General features: G+C 38.8%; 1 pseudogene; it reads right to left on the minus strand.

Annotated features, from left to right (window-relative positions):
- Positions 1 to 730: 730 nt before the first annotated feature.
- Positions 731 to 10,047, minus strand: LOC113591993 (annotated as a pseudogene).
- Positions 10,048 to 10,890: the final 843 nt, after the last annotated feature.

Genomic DNA, 10,890 nt, shown 5'->3' on the forward strand with positions numbered 1-10,890 from the left:
AATATTTTATTTTTCTTTTTTTACTCACAGAATTACTTTAGAAAAAAAAAAAGAAATACAAAAAGAAAATGTTGACAGAATATGTTTTTATTCCTGCTGGAAGTAGGAGCAGTATAGTACAAGAAAAAAAAAAAGAAAGAAAACCAAACACCTCTCATATTTATTTGAATGTTGACCTCTATTGCTCTTTGGTTTTTAATCTCTATGCGCATGTCTCAGATAGCCACTTTCTCTTTTTCTTTGTGAGAAATAAAGTGCTTATTTCCTATGACTTCCAATCGCAGGTAATAACGTGACAAGTTGGTGGTTATACATTAGATAAATTTGTTACCAGCCATGTTATATGCCAACTATATATTGCTGATGAGAGTCATCTCACCAAATTTAGATACCCCATTACATCTCATACCCATAATTCTCTCTGATGACTGACGTGCAGTAATATGCACAATAATTATGTGCAGTAATTATGTCACATCTTGGACTAGCGAAAGGGAGCTACAGTTAGAGAGCCTTTTTCATATAGGCTGAAAATGTATAATCCAAAATTTCAATATTTCTTCACCATCTATAATAATATGACATTTTGATCCACAAAATCTAGAGACTGGATCAAAAATCAACAAGAAAAATTAAAAAAAATGGATCAAAATCAACAAGAGGAAAAATAAAATCAGAGACCTTATAGAGAGTCTGTTTTTAGAAAGTCTGACTATACTTTCAACTGGTATTAAGACCATGGGAAGCATCTGTAAGCATCTGCAAGCATCTGTATGATGATGTGCTCTTGGTTTGCGTCATGAACACGTGTTTTCCTTAAAGACAAGAGCAATGTTTTCTTCTACCAGTAATGGTGCCAGTTTCCATTTTGGTCAGCTCCAAACACATTCACCTGGGTACACACCTACAGGAGTTCCAGACATGGTCCAGGTGTCTGGCAAAATCAAAAAAGTGTTTTTTTTGTTTTTGTTTTTGTTTTTTTAAGACCCTCTAGTGTAGCACATTTCATGATCAGAATTAAATGGAATTCTTTCACAATATATGTTTATCTGTAAAACAATTTCTTGTTGTATTGCAGATCACCTGAATGGGTAATTTTCAGTTGATTATAATTCCAAGAATTAAAATAGCTGGGGTTAACACATAGCCCTCAAGAGGGCAATATTGTATCATTGTTCTAGGCAAGTAGACTCAGTCAAATAAAGCTGTTAAAAATTGCCTCAACATTGTAAATGTAATAAAAAAGCAAAAAACCGCAAATACCTCACTGCATATGTGTAGAGCGAAGATAAGAGAGAGGAAGCCAGTTGATGGGTATCTTCTGTGTCCTTCCATCATAGATGTACCTCTGAAAAATAGGGCTCAGCACCAACACCTGTGAGTTAAAACAACAAAAACAATAACAATGAACCTCACTGTGGATATGAATCTCTCTGTATCTTTGAGTAGATACAGGGGTAGCATTGGTCTGATAGTCAAAGAAGTGCAACATTTCAATAAAAAGAAATTCACCTTATTCCGGTTAACTTTGATTCAAGGCCTAACGGCCATGTATGTGCTGAGACAAAGAGACAGAGACAGAGAATGAGATTTTTACATATGCATCAAAGTTTATAAAACTGAAATAAAAGCAAATACTTTTCATATTTAAATCTCAGCAGAAATTATAATATTAACATTTTATTATTATAATAATTTATTAGATTATTTATTTATTATATAATTGGGAGTAGTGTAATGCAAAGCAAACATGAGTTGGATACAAATGCTGACTAAAGAACAGATCCAGAATCAGGGTCGATAGAATGGTCCAGGGCCAAAACATGAAGAAAGAGAGATCCACAACAAATAACAGACATGGCGATGAAAATAAAACAGGATGAACAAAGAAACAGAACAAAGTGGGGAACACAAAACAATAATCAGGCAGAGAAAACATTGTCTAGGTGAAAACATTATAACAGGATGAGATGTTAAACAACAATGACCTGCAAAACACTGAAGCAAACACAAATTAACGAGAACTACAGATTAGCAAACAAGAACTAACCAACTAACCAAGACACAGGTGAAATTAAAGGGGACAGAAAACTAAGTGAAATCAAGGACGTAAATCAAAACACAGACACGAGAGAGGAGACCATAGAAACCAGGACACTAGGGAGGGGCCAACTGTGACAAGAAGTAGTAGAAACTGGTTCCAAGCAAGATAAAGACCAGGTCAAACAGACATGTAAGAACTGATCATAGATTCCAGTCTAGACAGTCTATAGATAAGATGGTAGAATTTTAAGATTGACTCTCTTTCTTGACTCTCTTAAAGACTTGAGGTATGACCCTTTTTATGCTGATGCAATATCCTGAAGTTTTTAATCCCACCTCTAGTTTAACAAACCTGTCCATTATGCTTAGGTATCACACACACACACACACACACACACACACACACACACACACACACACACACACACACACACAAAAAAAAACAAACAAACAAAAAAAAAAAACTATACATTGCTTACCAGTGCTCAGGGCACTAATAATCCACTGCAGGTCCAGGATTTTGAAAGGCACCAGCAGAAGATTGGTGTTGCCATTCAGATCTCTAGCACTCTCTGGGTACATCACATGGTGTGTAGACCTGGTTGCCACATCTCGCTCGTAACCTTTTGTGGTAGCCTTGTTTATTCTGCATGTACACACAAATACTATCAATCATCAACTCAATCAAATAAATCAAATAAAAAAAATCTTGTCATCCTCACTGATCACCCCATACTAGTGTTGGCAACATATGACACTCAAATGAAGCCTTTGTAGCTATAACGTCACTGTTGCCAATGGATTTTATGTCTGAGCTCTACTGATTGAAAAGGCATTTTTAAATCAAGTCCTGTATTAAGGCACAAGATGCAGTTTTTCAACATTGCACAAGATTGTCAGTTTCTGTGGTGCTGAATAACAAGATGGAATGTAATGCGTACGTGGATATCAAATGAAATAATTGCATCGAGGATAACACCCAACTTACCAGGGTAAGGGGGACAGAGCTATATCATCAATACACAGAGTGAAAGAACCAGTTTTATTGAGTTTTATTGAGTTTGATTTTTGTTTTTGTTAGCTGAGCTGAGTATCCTTGTTGGTGCTTAGTGTAACACCAAGGTTTTTATATAATCTTGGGCTTTAACTGATAGGGACTCCAGATAATTTGCTGCATCAGTATGCTCACGACCATTCCTGATGATGATAAATTCTGTTTTGTCATCACTGATATCTCATGATATCTGATAGCAATGATGAAAATGAGGTCAATGGAACACTGAGGGTCAGTGGCTAGGGGTATATACAATTGTGTTTTGCCTGCATAATGGTGAAATGATATATTATATTTACTGATGACTGTGGCCAATAGATACAGAGATTAAAGATTGCTGGCCCTAAAATTGAGCCCTGGGGGACACCACAAGATAGTGGATTGTGTTTAGAGGTACTTTTCCCAAGTGTGAAGTAATCAGAATGAAGTGTGACTAGTAATCAGGAGGTTGCCATTTCAATCCCCACCACTGCCTGGTTCCTGTTGGGCCCCTAAGCAAGGTCCTTAACCCTCAGTTGCTCAAGTCAGAATTGTAAGTCACTATGGATAAAAGTGTTAGCTAATGCTGTAAATGTCAATGTGTGACATAGTACTCATAATTGGTTAGATATGACTGAAACCAGTTCAAAGCAATACCAATTAGGCCAACCCAATCTCTCAGGGGGTTTAGCAGGATAAAATGGTTTACTGTGTCAAATGCAGCACTGAGATCAAGAAGAACTAATATAGGCAGGTTACAGGCATCAAGGTTTTGTCTAAGATCATTCAGGACTTTGGTTAGTGTGGTTTCTGTGATGAATTCTAAATCCAGATTAAAAGGTCTCATTTAGTTAATTATTATTTCAATATTACTGAAGTTGAAGAGCAACTACCTTCTCAGTAATCTTTCCCAAAAATGGGATGTTAAAGATCGGTCGGTAATTATTGAGGGTAATGGGATTTAGTTTGTTCTGTTTTAGAAGAGTCCTGATAACTGCTGATTTTAGACTTTGTGGGTAAATACCTTGTCTAAGTGACAGATTGACAATATTAACAATGTCTTTCAATAGTGCAGCAAAGGCTTGTTTAAAGAATTTTGTGGGTATGGTGTCTAAAAGACAGCTAGTAGTATTTAATAATGAGATCACTTTTCAATGTTTCAATGTCAATCTCTAAGAATTCAGAAGGTGCTGTGCTATGGTATGCTATGGCATAACAAGTTGATAGTGGGCTTGTGTCCTTGTATAAGGCTAATCAAAATGGAAGAGTTTTTACTATTAATTAATTCAGTGAATTCCTCACATTTATCATTAGAAGGTTCTAATGAGGTGTGGGGAGAGTGGTTAAGCAGCTTGTCAATTGTTGCAAGCAGGAATTTAGAATTATTTTGTTGGCTGTCTATCAGTCTAGAAACATACGCTGGCCTCGCATTTCTGGTCTGCACATTGAGTTTGGTTTGGAGAGCTTTACAAATTTCTAGGTGGACAGTGAACCTAGTTCAACTCAGTCTCTCTTTAACTTAACTAGTGGGGTTGAGTCTTCCATGGCGTTTTAGAAATACTGTGCCTGTGCTTGGTTGTTAGATGTGTTAGGCATATTTATATATTCATTTAGTCTTAATGTAAAGCTGTCAGGCTCTCAGAAGTTAAAGCCTTAAATAGAAGGTAGTGAGCTAAAAAGGTTAAAAAACCATGTCACAAAGGTATCTGTAAGGTACTGCTTTGTGACAGTTTTCTTAGAGGTTTTAAGAGAGGCGAGGACAGAGAATGTAAAGAAAACACAATAATGGTCCAAGAGCCCTTCATCAAGTATGCTTGGCACCTTGGACTCTACCTTAAGGGATATTATTAGGTCTAAAGTATGGCCATGTGTTATGTGTAAGACCGATTACATGTTGTGTGAGGTCAAAAGAATATAATAACATGGTAAATTCACAAGTAGTAGGATCCTAGTAAGATCCTGGGCATGTCAAGAAGGACTTTATTTTCATTAACAGATAGCCAGATTCATCAAGGAAATCAGGATGATGTCTAGAAAGGTGGTATAGGACAATCATTAGAACTGATTTTTTTCCCCTCAGCTTAATAGCAAGATATTCAAAAGTGCAGTATTCCCCAAAAGACACATCTTGCTGTGAAAAATACATGCTAGATGCTATATCAATATTGAGGTGGGGTTGCCTCATTTAGAAAAACTTTATCATTGCTGAGTCAGTTAGAAAGGTAATATCCAACATATAATCTTCAACTATTTGGTCTATTGTAAAATTTTTGTTAGCTAACAACCTAACATTAAGAGATGCAGCATTTAACACACATGATACTTTGGATAGATTGTCCAGCTTCACTATAATCAATTAAGATCTTATAGGCAGGTAGTCAGTGCTCTTTAGATCTAATAGTATCTAATAGTAGTAATAGCCATGCCACCAGCTATTACACAATACCAAAATAGTAGGTTGTTGTTTCTAACACATTAGTCTTCTCAATCCTTAGGGGGTGGTGTACCGCAGTATACTAGGCTTCCTGATTTGTTTTTAATGTCAGTCTAAAGGTGCGTAATTGATGTTGTGGAATATATTCAAATGCAGCAGCTGCGATCCAAAGAGATTTGGATTTATGCCTTCCAGCATAAAAAGTTCACCTTGCTCCAAAAATATAATACAATTGTCTATGAAATTCAGTTTGTGGTGAGCCCAGGCTGAAGAGACCAGCTAAAGCATTCAATTCTCCATCTGAAAGTTAGAATTGTTCCTGAGAAACACCCGAGGTTATTTTTGTGCCTGTTCAGCTCACAGGGCAGAGAAGGAGCAGTGAATCAGAGGCACTCAGACATCGAAGAGAGCTGGGAAGACACAGTACAAGCAGGCAAACTCCATCAGTGTACACAGCAGATAGCAGCAGGAAGACCAGAGATTGTTGGAGAGCAGAATCCAGTAGCAGTGTAAACTGACACTTTAGTCAGTGTGTGGGGTGTAAAACAGGTACGAGACAGCAGGATCTTTTGATAATCACAGTTCATTTCACAATTAAAACAAGGAACAAGCGTGCTTTTACAAAAGACTGTATTAGCAATTTCTCCTTCAGCTCTGCACATACTTAATGCTTAAATGAACAGTGAAGGTTTCATTTGTTGTAGTTCTCTAATTATGGATTGGAAAAATTCATCTCATTGTCAGACCCATTGATCCTCAGCACTGGTGAAGCTCCAGGCTGTGTGCTCTTGCTCTCTTTTTAGTCTCTACATAACAAGTGCTGCAGAAGTGTCTGTGAAAATCTTAAAGTTTGCAAACTAGCACCTCCCCTCATAATATAATATTATTCAATTTCTTTGCACTACCCAAACTACTCAAAACTTACTACTTACAAATGCTTACTTTGTGCAGCAATAAGCTGTACTCAGTGTTTATAACACTGCATTTAATATTTATCTAGACCTTGCTTAAATATGCTTATTCAGTATTTATTTTTAAATAATCTACCCAATCCTCTATTTAAAAATATCTTAATTTTATTTTGTTTTGTCAAAGTCTAGTTTCATATTACTTCATTTGCTAACTTTGCAGATGTAAGGTACATAAGAAGCAGGACTCTGGTCCCCTCTGTATTTCATTTTTAATTTTTTTTATAGCATGAGAGCAGGGGAACTTCTGTAGTTGGAAATCAAAATCACCAGGCACATGGCCTCAGTCAGACCTTAAAACAAAACCCCCTTTCTTATGGCAGTAGGGTCTCACATTTCAGCTCTGTTAGAGACTCCTGTCTATTTCGGTGTGGTATAAGCACATGGCACACCACTCAGATTAACAGGTTTGTCCTCCCTAGGAAACATATGTGCTCAATTTGTCTACTGACATGGGAAAGAGGAAGTGCAATGGCAAAACTCTGAACTCTGAACAGCTGACACCAAAATTACTAATATATGCTAGACTAGGCAATATTAGAAGAAAAAATAAATAAAACAATATTGGCATTCAGGGACTCTAATTCATAAGATAGGGGCTTTTACTGGATGATGAAATCGTTGGAGTCAATGAAACTCCCATAACAGGATGAGCGGAGGTTTCCGGAATTCCCCAACCATGGCGCATATCTGGCAGTGGGTAGGTCCAACATCCATATAGAGCTCTTCACCTGGGATGGTGCGGAACAACTTATCCAGGACCACAGTTAGGTTGTATGGCCCGCGCTCCTGCTGCAGCCTCTATACACACAAAGAAAACAGAAGGAGTCATAGTCACTTTGGGTGTGTTGAGTATTCATTTTATTCGTGGCTGAATCAGGCATATAGAGCAGGAAACACTAAGCAACATGGTGCTCTAACCATCCAGAACAGAGAAAACTGTCTGAAAATGACTATTTTGGCCCTTAATATAGGACTGTATATGATTTTGTCTTCAGATGAGTAGAAATGTTCAAGTTCAGAGTTCTATTCATATTGCTTCATTGCATTATATCAGTGTGAGTTCTCCAAATGGGCATGGTATGCACAGGAGGCATGGTTAGCCCACAAAACCCACCAGGGACATCTGTGCTGCTCCTGCCTTCCTTCCCTTAGGCAGGATATACCATGGACTCCACACCAGACCAGGAGCCATCCTCTCAACCTTTCAGCAGCTCCAACTCAGAAGACCAAGGGTTTGTTGTCCAGAGTCACCCTTCCCAGAGGGGGATTCCCACCTGGATTTTCTTGGGGGGGGGGGGGGGGGGGGGGCAATAGCACTAGGGAAGCTCCTGGCCCCTGCCCTTCAGGGGCAACTGGTCTACATCTGACTGCTGTGCAGGTTGGCCTGAGTACTGGATGACATGGTGGTTCCTGGGCTCTGGGTGGCACAGTGCCCGCTGGGTCTGGTGCTCTGGGTAATGTGGTGACATCTACATCCTGTGTGTAGGATGGCTGGGCTGTGCAGTTTAGGGAAGAGTTCTGGTGTAGCTGTGTTTCCCTGTCTCACCTCTGTCACCTTTACCCTTACATGCTGGGAGGCACACATTTAATGGGAGGTATTGTAATGGTCCCCATCCCCCCCTTTGCTTGGTAGCAGTGGCAACTACATGGCTTTTTGTTTACGTTGTGTCTTTTTGTTTCTGTCAAGCTCATGGACCGGAGCTTAGTTTATTCTTTTCTCCTGCCCGCTTTACATTATCTTGGTGTTCTCATCTACATTGCTTTCCTGATCCATAATTGTAAACCTTAATCTAGTTTATTTCCTCCTTGCTTTGCTCCCTTTTAGGTTTCTATCCCCTTGATCAGTCATGCAAATGTTTTTGGTTTTCCTTTTAAATCTGTTTTCTGTATTATAGTCTTGGTTGTTTACCTAGTTAAGTTATTTGTACTCTTGTCTTTCTACCCTGTTTATCTTAGTTTCATACTTCACTGTTGTCCTGTATCTTCCTTTAATATTTAGCTCCCTTATTTATCTAGTGCTCATCCTCACCCTGATTAGCCTAATCATTTTGTTTGTTCCTGGGTTTTGTTCTTTATTGTTCTCCTGGTGTTTCTGTTATTAAACTTGTTATTCATTTACACTGTCCCTGTCTATGGTTTTCATTATGGCTTCCCCTGCTTTGGAGTCTGCTCACTCTCACGTCCGAGACGGCAGTGCTTCACACGTGTGTTCACCCTTTACCTTCCCTGCATTACAGATTCCACTGCTTTATATTTTGGTTTTCTTACCACACCCACACTCAGGTGTTGTATGTTTGTTTTATTTATCATTCCACCTGTTAGCTCTTTGTTTCTCTCCTTATAAAATCTCTTTTGTGTTTTTAACTTTTTGATGCTTTGGGTTTTTGTTTTCATTTGTGCACTAGTCTTCAGTTTACTTTTGTTTCATTAAATGTTTAGTTTTAAACTTGCATTTTCTTCCCTTTGTTTGCATGTTCATCTATACATTTTACTTTTTCCTTGCCATTTCTTTCTCTTCCCCCATTCTACCAAATAATTAAATTGCTTACTTTCCGTTAATCATGCCATGCTTGGATGGTTCTGGGTATTGAAATTAATGAAATTCTGGGTATTGTGGTTCAGCAGCTTTTGGTTCTTGTACCAGTAGTCTGTCACTGTTTTAATAATGAAATGAAGCCAAACATACAGGAAGCTTAGAGGTGTTAAGAGAGGCGAGGACAGAGAATGTAAAGAAAACACAATAATGGTCCAAGAGCCCTTCATCAAGTATGCTGAGACATTTTTATCCTTAGCTTCCTTGAAACTCTTAGGACCAACCAAGCACACCACACCCTGTACCACAGTTTCTTTCTTGTTTAAGTTACGTTTAGATTTTTAGCATCAATAACAAGAGGTTCACATGTTTTTGCCCAAGTGATCTGTTTCCAATTTACACCTACAAGGTTCAATTCCAATATAGTTAAAATGGGAAGTCTCTATTTTGTGCTCTCAAACAACTCTGCACAGTTTTGTACCTTTCCTGCTCACACCTGCTTGTGCTAAAACACTTAGTTTTTGAATCAGTTTCACATACAGGTCTGAAGTGTTAAAATTTCAGGATCCTCCAGGACTGCTATTCATCACCTTATGTCAGTGTTTGTCAGTCCTCCTTTTTCCTTAGTGTAACTGATTCAACTAGTTAGGAAAGGAATGTATGGAAAGCAATGAATTATGCAGTGTAGGAGTTCACTTAGGCCTTCACTGGGAAAAAGTAAAAACAATAAAGACTTTTATTGACCGTCCACCGTCCACCGTCCATAGGTTTCACTGGTCATGTCCCTGTTTGCTTTGGTCAGAAGTGGCTGAATAGTTAGGTTAAGTTTATTGTAGAACCAAGTGGTGTTCTCGTGCCCCACAATGCACTGCTGGCAAGCGTATGTGTTGAGGAGGATGCCCAGCAGTGACTGCAGGAAGATGGAGGGAGATCTGTGGGAGGGGCTTATAAGGTACATGGCAGCTGATGTCATGCAGAGGCCTACCAGCAGGAAGAGCTGCCTCCTCCAATTGATTCTTGAGCACAAACGCATGTGGCCTGTCCACCTTTAGCTGGAACTCTTGAGCCCCAGTGGAAGATGGCCTGAGCTTCTTGATGTTGCCACAAAAATCTTTAACACTATTGTTGAGGAACATTTGTAAGTCACTCTAGATAAGAGGATCTGTTAAATGTCATAATGTAAATGTTTTATGATGTGCTCTCTTACATGGTAATGCTAATGGGCAGTGGCGGTGTAAGTTTTTTGACATCAGAAAATAGTTGTAGAAAACCACACAGAAGCAAAGACTAAAGGACAGATCTGTTTATAGTCCTTGCTTTGCACAACATCAGTTCATTCCTATTCACTATATTTTATTAAAGAATATTGAGCGTAATTAAAACAGCTCCAGTAAGCATCAGCTGGGTTCATTCAAAGGTGAATCTTCAGCAGAAACCTTGCATTCATCACTGCATCAGTGTGGAAAGAGGCACATGCAGGACAGTCAGAATGTACAGGATGGTGGGAAACCTGGCCTGATGCTCCCTCTCTTCCTGCTTACACGGTTGACTTTACAGGGTGTGTGCAGACACTGCCCGTGTGTGTGTTATTATCCACCTAGGAGTCAAACAGAGGAGATTAGAAGAATTAGAAGAAGCTCTAGGCAAGATGGAATGCCTTTATTGATGATATACACATATATGCATGTACAGTATAATTAAATGATTTTTTACACATATCACTGCTTCTTTGAAGGCTGGGGTCAGAGTGTGGGGTCAGCCATTGTACAGCAGCCCTCAAGCCAAGATGGTTAAGGGCTTTGCTCAAGGGCCCAACAGTGACTGCATGGCAAAACCTTCCAGCTTGTTCCCCTCCGTTCTACCCACTGTTGTACCA

The sequence above is a fragment of the Electrophorus electricus genome, chromosome 2 (genome assembly GCF_013358815.1).
Source record: "Electrophorus electricus isolate fEleEle1 chromosome 2, fEleEle1.pri, whole genome shotgun sequence".
Classification (NCBI taxonomy): Eukaryota; Metazoa; Chordata; class Actinopteri; order Gymnotiformes; family Gymnotidae; genus Electrophorus; species Electrophorus electricus.